Source organism: Microtus ochrogaster, chromosome 4, assembly GCF_000317375.1.
Source record: "Microtus ochrogaster isolate Prairie Vole_2 chromosome 4, MicOch1.0, whole genome shotgun sequence".
NCBI lineage: Eukaryota > Metazoa > Chordata > Mammalia > Rodentia > Cricetidae > Microtus > Microtus ochrogaster.
Window position 1 is genome coordinate 70,851,026 of NC_022011.1, and position 18,949 is coordinate 70,869,974.

The following is an 18,949-nucleotide window of genomic DNA, read 5'->3' on the forward strand; positions in this document are numbered from 1 at the left end:
GCCTGCCTCTGCCTCCCGAGTGCTGGGATTAAAGGTGTGCGCCACCATCTCCTGGCAAAAACAATTTTTTAAAATTAAAAAAAAAAATGTACCCAACTCTATCTTGTCCACCATGACGTCACATGAGCCTCTCTGTGAGAGGTTTCAATCCTGATCACTCCACTATGAATGCTGGCTCCTGCTAGACTGGGAACTCACTCTGTGAGCTGTGTCTGTTAACAAAGGCCCCATTAAAACAACATCTGTCGCCATGTGACTCTAGCATCATGAGGCCTCGGTAACACCCTTAAATCAACACTCTTGCCAGGCCTTCAGATTGGGGCTTTGTTTCCATGATCGAGCTGGATCACAGAGAAAAAAACATTTGAAAACTTGGCCATTACTACTCTTTTATTCAATGATTCTGAGTAGCACTGTTTATAGTAACATTATTCCTAATAGCCAAAAACTGGAGGCAACACAACTATACACCAGCAGAATGGATAAACAAAAATGTTATCCAAGAATAGGAAAAACTGTGACATATATTTGTATCATAAAATATTAGTCAACAATAAACAATGAGCCACAAATATTACCTGGACAAATACCAAAAAACCATGTTGTTCAAGAGAAGAGACTGGCAGAGGATACATGCTGAAGGATTCCCATGTAAGAACAGGGAAAAACTCCCTGAAGGTAACAGGGACCACAGAGGTAGGTATGGGCAAAAGCTATTTGGGATGGGTGGAAATGTCCTCTGTCTTGATTGGGATGGCAATTGCACAAGTGCATACATGCAGCAAGACTTCAAACTAGACACATTAGATCTGCATTTCACTGTGTCAAATTATATCAATAATTACCTCCAAAATCAAAGGAAAAGAGAGAGGAGTTGGGAAAAGGATCTGCAGAAGTGGAAGGGACAGAAGAGAAGAGTTGGGTGAATATGATCAAAAGTGTGTACTTGTATAAAATATAGTGAAAACTGTTATGTATAATTAGTATATGCTAATAAAGCTACCTCAATACATTAATAATAGTCCATAAAGAAATAGCATAGCCTGAGACATAGTTTAATGACCTAGCACTAAAGTTATAATTATTTGTCTCTTCTGAGTTAAGAGAAATGCAATTGATCACATGTCTTTGTGGCACAGTTGAACATCCTTTGGATATATACCCAAAAGTGGTATTGCTGGGTCTTGAAAAAGGTTGTTTCCTAATTTTTTGAAAAATCGCCACATTGATATCCAAAGAGGCTGTACCAACTTGCACTCCAACCAGCAATGCAGGAGTGTTCCCTTTTCCCCACAACCTCTCCAGCATAAGTTGTCATCAGTGTTTTTGATCTTGGCCATTCTTAAAAGTGTAAGATGGAATCTGACTTGTTTTGATTTGCATTTCTCTGATGGCTAAGGATGTTGAGCATTTCCTTAAGTATCTTTCAGCTATTTTTGATTCCTCTGTTGATAGTTCTGTTTTGGTCTGTACCCCATTTTCTTTATTGAATTATTTGTTCTTTTGATGTTCAATTTCTTGAATTCTTTGTATATTTTGGAGCTCATCCCTGTTTCTGATGTGGGGATAGTGAAGATCTTTTCCCACTCTGTAGGCTGCCATTTTGTCTTGTTGACCATGTCCTTTGCTTTACAGAAGATTATCAGTTTCAGGAGGTCCCATTTATTAATTGCTTCTCTCAGTGTCTGTTCTACTGGGGCTGTATTTAGGGATTAAAGGCGTGCGCCACCACCGCCCAGCATAAGTGGTTTTTAAAAATCAAAGAAAACCAGCCTACAAATCACAACCCCAGAGAACCGAGACAACAAGGAGGACCCTAAGAGAGACATACATGGATCTATTCTACATGGGAAGTAGAAAAAGACAAGATCTCCTGAGTAAATTGGGAGCATGGGTACCTTGGGAGAGGGTTGAAGGGGAGGGGAGGGGAGGGGAGGGGAGGGGAGAGGCAGGGAGGAGAGCAGAAAAAAATGTAGAGCTCAATAAAAAATATTTTTTAAAAAACTGCTTCAAAAAAATGCAATTGATTACAAACCTTTACAAAATTGCCACTTAGTTTCTCATGCGGAAGGTTCTAGAAAAAGATCCCTTTGTAGTTATATACACTAGCCTGTTTGTTTGTTTGTTTGTTTGTTTTGTTTTGTTTTAAGCCACTTTCTGAGGTACACTTAAAAAGAATTCTGAGAAATGTGAAAGTGTAAAGCGCCATGTGCACAGCTTTCGGACGAGCTGCGGTTGTGCAGATTTATGTATGTTGACAAGAAAATAATTTAAGATGGCTCAGACTTACTTGTGCTTAAAGCACTGCCAAGAGAGAAAAGCATGTAGCCCTTTTACCTAATCATCCAAAGAGATGGATAAACAAACACCCTGGCTGCCTCAGAGTTCCCCCAACTACAGGGAAGGAGTGTGGAAGCAGAGCCCTTTCAGCCAAGTTCCAAAGAGGTGTCAAACACATCAGTGACGTCATGGGCCCTCAGGGCAGATTTGGAAACCAAGTCAGAGCCTTGCTTCAGGTCAAGGAGACCCTTGCTGGGGAGGAAGCAAACTAACTGCTAATGGGTGTGCCAACCTGGAAGGGAATTGAGAGAACGTGGAGGGTGAAGGAGCTTGGGGGCTTCAGAGCAGCTCCAACTGACAGAGCTTTTGAGTGGCTCTTTGCTAATCCATGCCCAGAGCTGAACTGGACCTCAGCCCGGAGAACACAGCTCAGCAGAGTCTGGTCCACTTCATCTCCCTCTAGCTCTTGGTTTTACCTCCATCTTGGTTTACCCCGTGACCACAGTATACTGTTCATTCCCACGATAGCTTGATCTGATTGGCTGTCACTGTGAATGCCCCCCCACTTCAGAACCCTCCTCAAAGGCTGCAGACACAGAAAGGACATTTTTAGCAAGCAAATGATGACTTGAATTGTGTCTGCTTTAGTGTCTTTCCCTTGTTTTTCTGTCAGCAGCTTCACCAGAAGCAGCTGGCGCATCCCCTAAGTGACTGTTTGTGCCGATTGCCGCTGCCTAATTCTAACTTGAAATCACTGGAAGACATTCTCTACTGTCATAATCATTTGCATGAGCCATAACTAGCTTTTTCATTATTAAACTCCCACCCAACCCATCTAACAGTTGGGGGAATTCTGATAAAGACTTAATGACATGATGCGCTACTTTGCTCTCAGTTCAGAGAGGGAAAGCCCATTCCAGGGCTGACCAAGGCACCCGCTCAAAAAGAAAATTAATCACAACTTACGCAGGGTCAAAGGGATAATTCTGAAACCAGATGGGAAATAGCCAATTGTCCCTTCGCAAATCTCTTGTAACTCTTTACTCCCCAGAAGGCAACACCCCCGATATGTGCCTTTGCTTGCTGACAGTGAAACGGAAATGTGTTTGGCTCCCAGTGCCTTGCAAGGCTGCCGCATCCACTCAGCGCTAATCTAATGAGAAAGACTCCAGGGAGACAGCAGGTTCTCTAGGGTCTCTTTTTAGGTGTCTTCGGCGGCTGGGGCTGTCCCAGTCCAATCCCAGTGAGCTGTCACTCCCTTTCCAGGATTGAGAAAGATGGTGCTCAGGTGTGCCCAGGTTTCTGCGGGCTAAGGGGGAGCATTGGATCCTGATGGGCCTAAAGTCTGAGATAATGGGAAAAGATCCAGCCAATGCGAGGGGGGGGGGGTCTCACGGGGCTCTGCCCCTAGACAGAGAGTTACAGGCTCTTCATTAAAGACTGTTGAGAGAGGGAGAATGAGTCTTCCTCGGGATGAGCCTGTGCTTGTCGAATATGAATTAGCCAGCCACAGAGACATATACATACAAGCAGCGCTACCCCAACACAGCAACTTAGTCACATACTTATTTGCTTATATGAATAATCATTAATAATTAAAGATAAAAGACCAGGAATTTGGGGGTGAGCAACCTAGGAGGAAATGGAAGCAGGGAGGAATGTGATGTGAAAAGAGAAAGAGGTAAGACACTTTGAATTTAGAGAACAGGACAGAAGCCTAAGGGTATTGCAGGAATTAGCTTGAAAGAAAACCCTGCAGCATCCTGCAGCACGGAACTACCTGGATACAGTTTCCCTGGGGTTATTTTCCCCCTGTTCAGTCATCAACTCTCTGTGGAGCCACTGGAGCTGGGGGGCTCACTCAGCAGCAGACTTGGGTGGCGTGCAAGCCATGTTGATCTCACAGGCTCACAGAATACAAGAGCTATGGGTAAAAGAGACTTGCCAGATTTCAAAGGAAGGACCTGGAGGCTGAGCAACTTGTCCCAGGCTCAGAGCTGCCGTCTGTCCCCAAAAGCAGAATGTCTGAACCTGAAGTGAAAGCAGTTGTGTTGGAAGTCCTCCGGAAGTCCGAGATACCAGAAATGTGGACCATCTGACCAAGGAAGCCTCGGCCAGGAAAAGGGGCCCAAGAAACAGGCCATAAAGGCTTCAGCTAGGAGGGCTATATGGACAGGCCTGTGAGAACCATTTGGTGCTCACATCATGGCTTTCTGTGCCCCAGACACTAGACAGTTTCAGGATCTAATGTTTGACCTGCTGGGTTTAGGTCCTGCATTGGTCTACTCTTTCCTTCTATCTCCCTAGTCCTTCTGCTTGGAAATCGAGATTCGCCCTGCGCCTTTGTACATTGAGTGTGGTACTAGTATGTCTTTCAGGTCCTCGTGGCTCGTTAGCCTTGAGTCTCAGGAGAGAATTCAGTCTTGGGCTTTTCAAGAATACTGAAACAGTTAAGACTTTGGGGACTTTCAGAGGTGGAATAAATGCATGTTACATTGTAAGACAGGCATGCATTTTTGGAGGTCAGAGATAGAATTCTCTGTTTTAACCATTCAACACTCCCCAGGGTCCTATAGGGGGAGGGGCTGGTCACTAGCCTGTGGTCCTATGGAGCGGTACAAGTTTTGTAGAGGGCCTGGGGACGTTGAGAGCCCAGAGCCCCTGTCTCTCTGCTCCTCATTCACTATGAGGTCAACAGTTAGCAATACCACACCCTCACCCAAGATGCTCTGTGCTGCCACCTGCCCAAAAAAACTACACAACAAAGCCAACTGACCATGGACAGAAAAATTTTTGAAATTATAAACCAAAATAAACCTTTTCCAAGAAAGAAATGTTTATTTTGTATTTGTGTGTATCTCTGTGTGTGCATGTGCCAGAAGAGGCCACAAGAGGGCATTAGAGATACCCTGCAGCTAAAGTCATAGGCAGTTTTGAGCTGACAGACTTGAGTGCTAAGACCCAAACATGAGTCCTCTGGAGCCATCGCTCCAGACCCTCTTTCTTCCTTTCAACTTGATTCATCACAGGTCTGCCACAGTAGTAGAAAGATCACACAACCGAAGAACTATGTTCAACTGGTAAAAACCAAGTCTCAGCAATCGTGATTGGTTCTAAGACAAGTTGTAAAGTGTTTTGTTTGTATCTCTTCTTCACTGTATTCAGAGGTGACCAAAGCCAGGCCTTCTAAAGTTAATATGGTGGTCCCAACAAGGTATGCATAGACCAGAGTTCTGCCTGCTATCCCAGCATACCCTCACCCTCATTGACTTCCCTTCTGGCTTCTGGAACTCCAACACACACACATTCTGCATCAAGTAGAAAATATTGAGAAAGAAAACTTTGCTAGGCGAGTCAGTAACTTCCCTGGAGTCCCTACCCATGTATCTCCCTGGACACCTCACCTACAAGGGAAACAGGCCCTCTACAAAACTTGTACCGCTCCATAGGACCACAGGCTAGTGACAGGCTCCTTGCCAGTTCTGCTCAAGTAAGGGTTCTGTTAGTGAGAGAAATAGAGATGGATGAAAGTCGTATTCTTAGTCTCTGCCCAAGATTACTGATGGTGCAACGAGGTGGCTTCTATACTGTCATTATTCTATCCCTACGAATGGGACGTCAACAGCCTATGCTGTATTAATTCCCTGGGTGAGCAGAAGGCCTTGTACCCATCTCTCCTACACATGAAAGACAACAAACTGGATTGTAAAAATCTCAAGTTTAGGCAAGACCCTCAGGCAATTCATAGCTTAAAGGTTAATGGGGGGAAATGAGTGACCATCAGAGATCCATACGTGGAACCTCACTTCATGGCGGCATACAGCCTCTGACCATGGGGAATCTTACAAGTGGTAAGGTCCTGGATCCTCATCTATTGCATCATGCAGAATCTCCCATATCCTGTGCCCAGAAAAGGTCATGCTAGCAAGGGTTCTACAGCTTAAAACAAACAAAATGATGGTGGAGCCGGGCTTGGTGGCACACCCAGCACTTGAGAGGCAAAGGCAGGTGGATTTCTGTGAGTTTGAGGCCAGCTTGATCTACATGTAGAGTTCCAAGTACAACCAGGGCTACATAGATCTTGTCTCAAAATAAAACATACTGGTGTATCATGTGTGGCCAGTGCCTAACCTCACGAGTAACTCCCTAAGGACTTTGGCTGTGTGCTCCTGTGTCCTCAGCCACCCAGGAAAGCCACTTCAACTCTGCTTCTGACACATCCTCCTACAAGAGTCTAGACATTGTGGAGAGCTGGGGTTTGCCCCGAGACTGTGCAAACCTTGATCTACTGCCAAGTCTGGGGTGAGCTGTCAAAGACAGACCCAGAGAACACAGGGGAACTTGAACTAAACTTTGGCTCTATTTAAAGCAAAGGCACGAGGAAATCTGTGACCCTGGCAGGGTCTGCACTAAGGAGGAACCCGGGGAACTGGGTTCAAGGAGAGGACAGAGTGAGAGGCAGGGAGGAGCTACCCTGGGCTCCTGCTATTACTTGAGGGTGAAGATGAAAGAAATGGCAGACATCCAATCTTTCCTAGTAAAAATAATAACACCCACTCGCTGGGCATTTCCTAGACTCTTGGGTGTCAAGGACTGCATCACAGGCTCAAACCACATTACCCCACTCACAGAAATCCCAGCATGCTTACAGAGAAGAGAAAGTTAACCTCAGAAGTGTAATCGGTGGTTCAGGGTCACACTACCTGAGCTCTGAAGCCTGGACGTGCTGCCTGGTTAGCTTTTCCCTGGGAAAGCCAAAGAGTGTCACCAAGCTAATGCCAACCTAAACCTTTGGCCACCCTTCCTATCAGACAGGTGTCTCCTATAGCTTCCCACCCCAATGACGCTTCAAGAATGCAAACCTTATTGAACATTGCCTTAGTAAAGCTAACTAGGAAAACACTGTTGTCTCAGGTCAACAGTTAAGTAAAAAGAAAATCAGCAAGCGACCTGGGTGAGCCAGAACTGCAGCATAAGACTTCTAAAAGAGAGACCTTCCTCTGCCCTGTCCAATTTCACTGTCCCCTGTTCAGCCCCCAGAAGCAGCTCACTGGGACAGCTGACCCAGGCAGGAGTAGAGAGATCAGCTCAGGAATGGGGCCATCAGCCTCACCTGGGAGAAGAGTGGCGACCCTGCCTAGCTGTTATGGGAAAAGATCATCCCTAGCAACAGATCCTTCACCAAATAGGAATTTCAGACATTACAGACATTCTGGAAAACTCAGAAACTTTCTCTTATCTTCCTCATAGACATTTTTTACTCCTCGCCGCTTTTCCAAGGCAATGGGGGAGTACTAACTAGACAGGCGTCTGGTTGTGTAAACAATGTCTTCAACAACAGCCTCAGGAAGGAGGGTTTCTTTCATCTCGTGGTTTCACATGGCCCAGCCCATGGTCCTTGGCCCCCATACACTTGGGAAAAACGCTGTGGGAGTGAGATGCACGTGGCAGAGGAAGTCTTTCACCTCATTGTGGCCAGAAAGCAGAGGGTGTTAGCATTCAGGCATCTGCACCGGCCTGACCTTGGGGTCCTGACAGGTTACGTCCTCAGCTGTAGCCACTAAGGGCACCCACCACCTGCTCACATTCGCTATATTTCCTTTTAAAGGGGCCCTGCCCACCTCCCATATGTCCCTCTTTGTGTGTGTGTATGTGTTCTCTCTTGCTACTTCTGTCCCCAGAGGCCATTCTCCCCTCTCCCCTCCCCCCTTTTCCCATTTGCTTTCCCCCAATATTACAACATTAGTTCACAGTCTTGAATACTTACAGAGGGTGAAGGTGAGACAGGGGACCAGGGACAGGTATAACAGTTAAAGCCACACACAGGAATATTCTTCCTCCAGGTTGGCCACACCCCCACCCCCGCAAAAAAAAAAAAAAAAAAAAAAAAACCACCACAGCAACAATGGAGCATCCCTCAGCACGAAACTGTGGGGACTTTCCAGTATAGAAAAGGCGAGCTGACAAGGTAAGGAAAGTTCGAGGGCTCAGTCAGCCCGGTGAAGCTCAGAGCACTTGACACCCATCTCTCAAAGGGTGTTCTTCAAGTCCTTCAGAACTTCCAGAAGACTGGGCATCTTGGTCGTGTGAGCTCAGCTCACCCTGGTTTCTGCAGAAGCCTGTTTTTGGCTCTGATTTAAGCTATCAGCCTCAAGCCACCTCACAACAGAGAAAGCCATCGTATCTTCCAACACGTGACCCCTCCGCACCCCCACCCCCTTATGATGAGAATAGAGCTGTACCCAACTCTTCAGAAAGCTCAGCACACTCAAACCTGTGGCCCGTCTCTTTAGTGTACACAGACCAAACTGGATGTCTAGAGGGAAAGCAGGCTTCTCCTCCCCTGGAGTGGGAAAGAAGGGGGAGGTTCGTCTTCAGTGCCTTGGAGCTAGCACACACTAAGGAAAAATCCCACCTTGCTAACCTGGGTCAAAGAATTGAAGGATGTAAAGCCTGTGGGTGTGTCCATCCTGACCATCAAGAGAGGCGCAGTCCTCCAAAACCCAAGTGAGAAAGTCACTTCAACCCTGTCTCCTACCACACTCTAGACCCAAGAGACACACAGGCCAAAGCTTCCAGAGAGCTCACCCTGGAGCCTGAGACTGCAAGTGAATTTCCCACGTTTATTTCCCCAACCCCAAATGGACTCTGAGACAATCAAGCCCACAGCACGAGTCTGAGCTGACCCCAACATCTAGGTTATTATTATTATAAGTAGGTTATTAGTGCCAAGATGAAACACTATGACCAAAAGCAACTTGGAAAGAGAAGGGTTTGACTTACATGCCCTGAATCCCACTAAGAAAAGCCAAGGCAGGAAGTCAAACTGGGCTGGAATCTGGAGGCAGAAGCTGATGCAGAGGCCATGGAGGGGTCTGCTTACTGGCTTGCTCTCATGACTTGCTTGGCTTGCTTTTTTATGGAACCCAGAACACCCTTCCAGGGAGGAAGCCACCCACAATAGGCTGGGTCCTCCCATCACTGACTAATTAAGAAAATACCCTACAGGTTTGCTGATATTACGGTGGCTTTTTTTTTTTTTTTTTGGATTTTCGAGACAGGGTTTCTCTGTAGTTTTTGGAGCCTGTCCTAGAACTAGCTCTTGTAGACCAGGCTGGCCTCAAACTCACAGAGATCCGCCTGCCTTTGCCTCCCGAGTGCTGGGATTAAAGGCGTTTGCCACCACCACCCTGCTGGTGACACTTTCTTAATTGAGAGTCCTTCCTCCCAGATGATTCTAGCTTGGGTCAATTTGACATAAAACTAGCCAGCACAACTGCGCCCTCCTCAACTGGACACACAAATACACCGCTGTTAAGCTGTAACCTTTCCTTTCTTGTTCATCCCAAAATTTACACCTTATTATCAACATCACAGGGTCAAACAGTTCAACTCTTTAAACATCCCACACACTTTAAAAATTCAGACTCTTGGGGCTGGAGAGATGGCTCAGAGGTTAAGAGCATTGCCTGCTCTTCCAAAGGTCCTGAGTTCAATTCCCAGCAACCACATGGTGGCTCACAACCATCTGTAATGGGATCTGGTGCCCTCTTCTGGCCTGCAGCATACACACAGACAGAATATTGTATACATAATGAATAAATATTTTTAAAAAAAAAATTCAGACTCTTAAAAGTTCAAAGTTTCTTTAAAATTCTCAAAATCTCTTTAAAAGCTCTATGTCTCTCATCTGTGGGCTCCTGTGAAACCAGAATAGGTTCAAGGTTTTCTTATTCCCAGACAGAAGAACCAGGGCCCAGTCCCAATGGAATCACAGGACACAGAACTGCAATGGTGCAAAGAACAATTTCACTCACGTTTATGGGCTCCTCCAAAGGTCCTAGGTTGATTCTTTGGCTCCACCCTCTGCAACCCACACAGACTACCTTCTAGGCTCAGGCTGGGTCTACTCCTCTGCTGCCGTGTCCCTGGTGGTCGCCCCCTTGGTACAGGCGTCTCCAAAATCTGGGGTCTTCTGCAGCAACTGGGTTACGCTTCACGAACAACCTCTCCTGGGAACTCTTCAGGGACTTCATCCCTGCCATACAGCGCCAAGACCCAACTGCTCTCTGGCCCTCGTGCCTTCAAAACAGCACCACCTGGCTGACTTATAACACTAAGTTCAGCTGCCAGCATGAGGTATAACCTTGGCAGCTGCTGGCACACAGCCTCTGTGGGTCAACCCTGAAGAAACCCTTACCAGGTGTCACCTCATGGATGCTGGTCTCTCCTTAATTGTTGCTAATTTCTCAGCTCCACCTGGCCAGCATCCATTGTCCCAGGAAGGACCACTTTTCCATCAGTGGTTCAGGTATCTTGTCAATTATAGCTGATTCTCCAGCCCCAGCTGACCAGAACCACGGATTCTTAGTTAGAAATACCCAGTGGCCCCTCTAGAGTCTTCGCTTCCCTCTGAAGTTTCACAAGCAAGGCCGCCATCATCTCTACTGCCCTCAGCACTATTTTCTAATCTGCCAAGTTCTCACAGCAGCTGGCTAAGCTTTGAACACTTGTCCAGTCTGTCTTAGTTAGGGTTTCCGTTGCTGTGAAGAAACACCATGACCACGACAACTCTTATAAAGAAAACATTTAACTTCGGTGGCTTACAGTTTCAGAGGTTTAGTTTATCATCGTGGTAGAACATGGAACAGCCAGCCCTATTGGCCCCTTGCTGTGATGGTTTAAAGGAGAATGACTTCCATAGGTTCATATATCTTAATACTTTGTCCATAGTTGGTTGAACTATTTAGAAAGGATTAGGAGGAGGTGTGGCCTTGTTGGAGGAGATGATTCACTGGGAGTGGGCTTTAGGGTTTCAAAAGCCTATGATATTCCCAGTTAGCGCGCGCTCTCTCTCTCTCTCTCTCTCTCTCTCTCTCTCTCTCTCTCTCTCTCTCTCTCTCTCTGTGTGTGTGTGTGTGTGTGTGTGTGTGTGTGTGTGTGTGTGTGTGTATGCCTCATGCTTTTGGATCATATATAAGCTCTCAGCTACTGCTCCAGCATCATGTCTGTCTGCCTGATACCATGTTCTCTGACACCATGATGGTCATGGATGCTCTAACCCTCTAGAGCCATGAACTCCAAACTAAACGCTTTCTTCTATCAATTGCTTTGGTCACATTTTGTCGCAACATTAGAAAAGTAACTACCAAGACTTTTCTATATAGTTCTGGATCCTAATCGGTAGCCAGTGCCTCAGGAGGCCAGCTCATTCCTCTGCTGAGCTCAGCATTTTCCCGAAGGGAGCTCCTTACACCCTTGAGTCTAGCCAACACCCCCAAGAGAAGGTAATGAGTAAATAAGTCCAGAAAGTGCCATGTGGTGTGTTTCCTACAGAGATTCACAATGCCTTAAAGTTCACACTAAAGGCTTTAAGAAGACATCCAGGAAATAACAGATCCAGAAATACAGTATTTCTGAAATATGAACACATAAAAGTGATTTCCCCCGACTCATAAGTGAGAGCTCGCTTTTTCGCTTATGAGTGTGTGCATTTAATTAAAATATACCTTCTTAGACTAGATTTGAAATTTTAAATAGTCTCACTAGAAATCTGGACGCATTTATTTATTCTGTAGCAGTCAAGTGTGGATTCCTAACGTAGCCCAGGGACACTAACGACATGAGTGTGCCATACACGAGGTAGCTCCCGTGGTACCCACAGAGAACGTTTGCAGATGAGTGCGTTCTGTATTTATATTTGTGATATTAGACATAAAGACTCTGGGATGGCAGCTTGGCTCACTAGGAGACTGGCTGCCTGGCATACACAAGGCACCGGGTTTGAGTCTCAACAAAGCAAGTACGAGAGAAAGAAAGACAAGTTAAAACTCTAAAACTTAAAAAAATTCATCTACAAAACTAAACCCAGAACATAAATCACCATTGGAAATTACCCATTTTACCAAAAAAAAAAAAGTGTGATTTGAAATTTAGTAAGAAGGTTTTATTTGCTTTCGTTGTATATATCTCGTTCATGTCTGACTAGGTTCTCTCTCCAATTTCTGCTATCTACTGTGGCATTGCAGGTCATGGAGATGCCACACAACACCAGGATGTGCTCACGAGAGAATGAAGTCCAAAAGAAAAATGGCAAGACGGTAATAGTTTTGACTTTGGGAACTCTCTGAAAAGGTCTCTGCGCCTCGGGGATCTGTGCTACCCTTCAAGAACTGCTGCTTTGGATAACTGGTCTACTTCCTTCCTTCTTTGTACATACATGAGAGAAGTGGAGGCAACGATGTCCCCCCCATTCCTGAGACTAATAAACTCCCCCAAGATGGGGCTGCCCCTCTTGTGAGCTCAGCCTACCCATCAGCCCCCAGCTAGCACTCCTTCCATGCCCCTCCCAGCCATTGTCCACTGTGGTTCCTGGGACCCAGCAGAGCAGAGGTTAGCTGGTACATTCTGGCCTCGGAGGATTTTTAAAGATTTTTGATCTATAGAATTTCATTAAAGCCATAGGGCCCCAAGATAGTCATTGTCCAAACACAGATATTGCTTTCATTTGTAAGCCGCCTAATTCCTGCAAAAATGGATTTAAGCTTTATCTATAATCCATGCTCTGTTCTCCTGCAGGGTTCCCAAGGCTCCATGATCTGAGAGAGTCAAGAAGATTCATCTTTTGTTCCTCTTCACGCATAGGAGAAGATGAAGCAGTCTTTCATCTCTGCCCCATGGAGATTTGAATCCTAGACACAAAGGGGAATCTGAACCCAGGGAAAGAAACACAACAGACCTGAGCGTAAAAGCCATATGCTACCAGCTCCCCCATGCAGAGACCCTTGCCCTGGGCCAGCTCCCAGAGACCCACTGAGGAGAGCTGAGCATAGGTGGAGAGACCTAAGGTGAAACGCAGACAGGGCAAGAAAATGTCTTCCCTTGGGCCAAAATAAGAGAAAAAGAACCCCAAGGACCCTGCTTCATACCATAGTTCAAGCCAGATCTCCGGTCCCTCTGCAAGCCCCTGTGTTTGTGAGGCTGAAGTGTGTGGGGTTGCTTTTAGTGTGATGAAGCTAAAGAATGGAGCAAAGAAGGCTGGAGAGATAATTACCATATCTTCTGGAACAGGGAGGATCACTCTCCCACGGAGAAGACATGGTTTGATTTTTGGAATTAAGTGGATAGAAGATAGAACTTGACTCAGGCAGTGTCTAACAGGGTGGCCTGGGCACAGGATATGGCCCACCTGAGTCTCACTTTCAATGTACAATGAGTGATTGGAGAATTTGCCAAGCTAGTGCATTCCCTGAGTGAAGCTGAACTTACAAATTTGTATTCTTCAAAATATAGTATCAAGAGAACAGAGGACCAGTCACAGACTTGGTGAAATATCTTTCAAGAATGCAGTTGATTAAGAAGAGTTATCCAAAAAGAATTCCTAAAACTCGACAACAATTTAAATGCTTTTAAAATGGGCAAAATCTCCATATACCTCACCAGAAAAAAAAATACAGAGATAGTAGGTAAGTGTATGAAAAGAAGATATTATATGCTTGGGAATTTCAAATTAAAACAACAGAGAGATACAACCACACAGTAGTTAGAGTGGCCAAGACCACACTGATGACATCAAACGCTGATGAGGGTGTAGAGGAACTCCCTGTTCTCTGCTGGTGTCGATGCAGAATGCAGGTTTTCAGGTTAGTTTAGGGGCTGCTGAGGTGACTCAGGGACAAGGACAGCTTGAGTTGCATCCCTGACACCATGTGGTAGAAGGCGAGAATCGACTTCCACAAGCAGTCTGCTGACCCCTGCATGTGTTCCATGGCTTGCCTCTCCCTGGAATCCAGCAAAGTTTCAGGACCTAAATTAACATACAAAATCAGTAACATTTCTGTGTCAATAAACTATCAGAAACAAAAACCAAGAAAGCAATCTCCCTTACCACCGCTGCAAAGAAAAAAACTTACGACTAAATTTAACAGATATGGTAAAAGCTCTCTATCATGAAAATTATAAAACATTTATGAAGGAAGTTGAACATAGAACAGAAGAAAGATGACCTGTGTTCATGGATGGTTTTGTCAAGATTGTCCAGATGACCACACTATCCAAAGAGATGTACATATTCAATGCAATTCATACCAAAATACCAGTGGAATTCTTCACAGAATTAGAGAAAAACAACTCTAAAATTTATTTGGGACCACTCATACACAAATAAATAGAAAATAAACAAATAAATCTTGAATAAAAAAGATTAGTGCAAGAGCATTATAGTAGCTGACTTCAGAACATACTACAAATTGTAACAAGACTGCCTAATATTAACATAAAAATAGATTCAACCAATTAAATGGAATAAAAAATCTACAAGTAAATCCACATATCCATGGCCAACAAGGGCACTAAGAACATTCATTGACAAAAGACACTCTTTCCAACAGATAAATACTGCTGGAATAAAGCTGAACTCTAGAGAGTTACAAAAGTTGAACTTAAAGACTTACATTTAAGAACTATTACAGAGTAATAGAAAGGGTGTGCACCACTGTCTCATTCCTGATTTAGGGGACATAATTTCAGTTTCACTATTTTAAATAAAGTTGATTGCAATTGTATCAAAAAAAAAGAACTATTAAGTTAGTAGGAGAAAAACATAGGGATGCTTTGAGACACTGGAATGGTCGAAGATTCTTTGGACAAGACTTCCAAAGCACAAGAAATGAAAACATGAACACATCACACTAAAATGATTTTGTATAATAAAAGAAGCAATTATCAGAGTAGGTGACAGTCTACTGATGGAAGAAAATATTTGTGGTGCATATTTCTGGACCATATAAGGAACTCTGTAGTAATATAATCGGAGGGGCTACGTCCCCAGCACCCCGGCCACCTGGCTAGCTTATGCCCCAAAATAATTACACAGACACTGTACTCTTTTAAATACTGCTTGGCCCATTTCTATCTAGCCTCTTCTCAGCTAACTCTCGCACCTGGACTAGCCCATTTCTAGTGTAGCCCACGAGGTGGCTTACCAGGGAGATTCTAGCCTACATCCATCCTGGGTCGGAGCCTCATCGCGTGTGCCTCAGAGAGCAGAGCTCTCGCGTCCACCCTGGAGATGGGAGCATGGCATCTCTCTGAGGCGTCTGCCCAGGAGAGCAGAGCTGTCGAGTCTGAGCTCACTTCCTCTTCCTCCCAGCATTCTGTTCTGTTTATTCCTCCCACCTATGTTTTAACCTATGAGGGCCAGCCAAGCACTTTCTTTATTTTTTTAACCAATGACCTTCCTCCATCAGAATTCCAAAATCTCATAGCATAAAAATAAATAATCCAGCTTTTTGAATGGCCAGTAAATCTAAACAGACATTCTGTAAGAGAAGATGTACCACGTTTACTACATTTATGGAACCATTGGGGAAATACTGATCAAAACCACAATGGGCTATTGCCCCAGTGAGGATGCCTATGTACAAAGATGATAAGCACTGGAAGGTGTGGAGAAAGGGGAACTCTTGCACGTTGTCAGAGCAAGTGTAAATTAATGCAATTGTTATAGAAAAAAATATGAAAGCTCCTCAGAAAACTAAAAATTGAACTACTGTATGATTTAACAATCTGTGTATCTGAAGGGAATGAAATTGGTATGTTATAGACACTTATAGTCCAATGTTCATTGCAGTGCTAGTCACAATAGCCAAGAAGCAGAAACAAGTGTCCATCAACTGATGGGTAAGGTAAAGAATGGTGATTGTAGAATGGAATGGTATCCAGCCATTAAAAGAATGAAGCCCCATCATTCACTAGAACATAGAGGGAACTCCAGATCATTACGTTAAGTGAAACACGCAAGGCATGGAAAGACGAGAACCATACGATCTCACTCAGGTGGAATCTAAAAAGAGAAAAAAATGGTTCCATCTCATAGAAGTTGAAGGTACCATGGTGGCTATTAAAGGCTGGTGGTATAGGGAGTGGATGGGAGGGAAGAGGTTGACTAGTGAGTCCCACGTTACAGGTAGATGGGAATAAGAAGTTCCCGTGTGCGCTGGAAGTCGGTGAGTATGGATAGCAACAATGCGCTGTGCATTAAAGCACACTAGAGTGCCGGTTGCTTAAGAAGCTACAATCATGTGGCTGGAGTAATACATACAGTGTAAGTTTTCCTAACCAAACCTTGCTTTCTAGACATTCTGGGCTTTCTCGCTCTTCCCTGCCCCCCATTCTGCCCCAGGTCTCTTTAAAAAGCCTGGCCTTCTCTCTTCTTGTACATTCCTCCTCTGGGCAGCTGCCTGGATTTATAGTTGCATGGTCTGTGGTTATTCTTTAAACTCTAATAAAATTTTTCAAAATAAAAAAAAAACCCACTAGAAGGATCTTGAAAACTCTCACCATAAAGGAATGATAAATGTCTGAGAGATAAACATGTTTAACCTAATTTAAACATTGTTTATACATACGTCAAAATAGCACATGGTACCCCATTAACATGCATATGATTTTATGTTGTGTGTATTAATTTAAAATACAATTTTGAAGTGATTTTATGAACAATGAATGAATAACTACTGATTATATATGATGTAGATGGAAGAGTCTTCAAACTCTATTGCTTTCAGTAATCAATTAAGTAGCAATAATTTCTAAATATATGACCTCATTTACAATTTGATGAATTTATATAGAAACTAAGGTCTGGATAAGCAATTTTTTCTTAGATAACACTAGTTGATATTTATATAAGGAATATGACTTCATTCAAAAGAAGCTCATTAACTAAATAAATTCTAGATAAAACTAAGATGACACCAGGGAGTTAGCCATCTGGATCAAAGGGCAAGTGCAAACGTAAGTTCAGGAAAACTCACCTCTAATTCAAGATTTAAAGTATTCTCAAAGAGATGACTCCCATGATCAAGTTACCTAAGACACAGGAAATTAGCTGCTGAGAGCAGAGTCAGCAAGAGTGCCCGGGGAAACAACACACAAACGTCGTCCAATGTCACTGTCAAGTAAAATTCCAAAGAAATAGTTAACACGTTACAGAGTAAGCCCCTTGAAAAATGAGCAGGCATGCTTGGAAAATATTCAAATAGATTTCTTAGATATAAAGGTTAATGTTGTGGTGGTATCTAAGCCAACTGAAGGAAAAGTTACTCAAGTGAGGAGATTTCCTGAAGAAACTATCCAGGATGCTGCCCTGAGAAAGCAGGAAGATGGAAGATGCACATGGGATTTCGGAGTGAGTAGGCAGAGACCCAAAGTAAGACAAGTGAGGTATCTATCTCTCCTCTCATGAAATGTGGACAGACAACCAAGTCACAAGTTCTGCTCATGAGAGACGCTCACTGCACCAGTGCCTTCCAAACCTGTGCTTGCACTAGGCTAATGGTCCCTGTAGAGTAAAGTTCACACACACACACCCCCAGCCCAACCCCAGTAGGTGCCACAACCAAAGGTCTCTGGCTTCTGCAACCTGCTTGCTATACTCTCCTGATTGCCCACTCTTCCTCTGAACCAGCCCTGCAGTCCTTCTGGAGACAGCTACAGAATGTGTCCAGGACAGGGGAGGGATCAATCTGCAGAAGAAGGGCCAACCAACAAACTGTCACGTCAATGATTACCATATCCGCCAGCCTGCCAGCAACCCAGAAGACAAACACGTAATTGTTTTTCTGTTTTCGGTTCTTTATGTTGTCTCCATGGTCACAGCTTGCCTGTCTCCTGCAGCAACTCTCTCTCTCTCTCTGCCAGGGAGCTGTTTTGCCTTCCTAGGGGACATCTGACAAAGCTAGACAGTGTCTTAGGGTGACACCTGGGGTGGCAGGGCACTGGCATCTAGAGAGAAGAGGCCAGGGGTATTGCTGAGCATCCTACCTGCCAAGCCAGCAGGAACAAAAAATTAGCCGGCCTCAAATAGCAATGGGGACCTGGCCAAGGGGACCATCTTCCTTGTAAAGCTTCTGTGGACCTGAAGGTCCGGTCAGAAAGTTTTTCAGCATGCCCAGCCCTAGGGTTGTCATAACTGTCTGGTAACTTGAGGCAGGAATCTATTTCTCATAGCCACAGAGCCCAGCAGTGCCCCTGGGCCACTGTCCTGCTCAGGATGTAGGAGAGATCCCTTTCCTGCCTCTCACAGCTTTTAGTGCCTCTAGCCTTTCCTTGGCTTATGACACTAAAAATCAGTATCTGCCTCTGTACTTTTCACAGTGTGGGGCGGACCCCAGGGCCTGCCACAGGTTAGGCAAGTGCCCCTACCCCTACCCTGCTGATTTCACACAGCCTTCTGTGTTCTCACCTAGTCCTGTGAAAATCCATCTCCAGATTTCGAACAATTACAAATCAGGGATAATTTAACTTCTCTCACTAATTTCATTGTAAAAACTTTATATACAGAAAGAGGGAAGGGAAGGGAAAGAAAGGAAAGTGGAAAAAGGAAAAGAAAAGAAAGAAAAGGAAAGGAAAAGGTCTCCTCTGAAGTTGAGTGTGAACTTTCGGCCCACCACACCCTAGGAAGGAATGGTTTTTGGCTGGGAGTGGTGGCTGTAGATGTTTTGGAATACCAAACATAGCGTCCATCTACTCTTAACTCTGAAATACCCAAGCAGCTCTGCAGAGAAGCAAAAGCAACAAAGGTAAAGCTGTCCCTTCCAGCTCTCTGTTGCAGAGTTTAGATTCCGGAAGCTTCCCCTCCAATGTTCCTCCTATACAGAACCTTTCT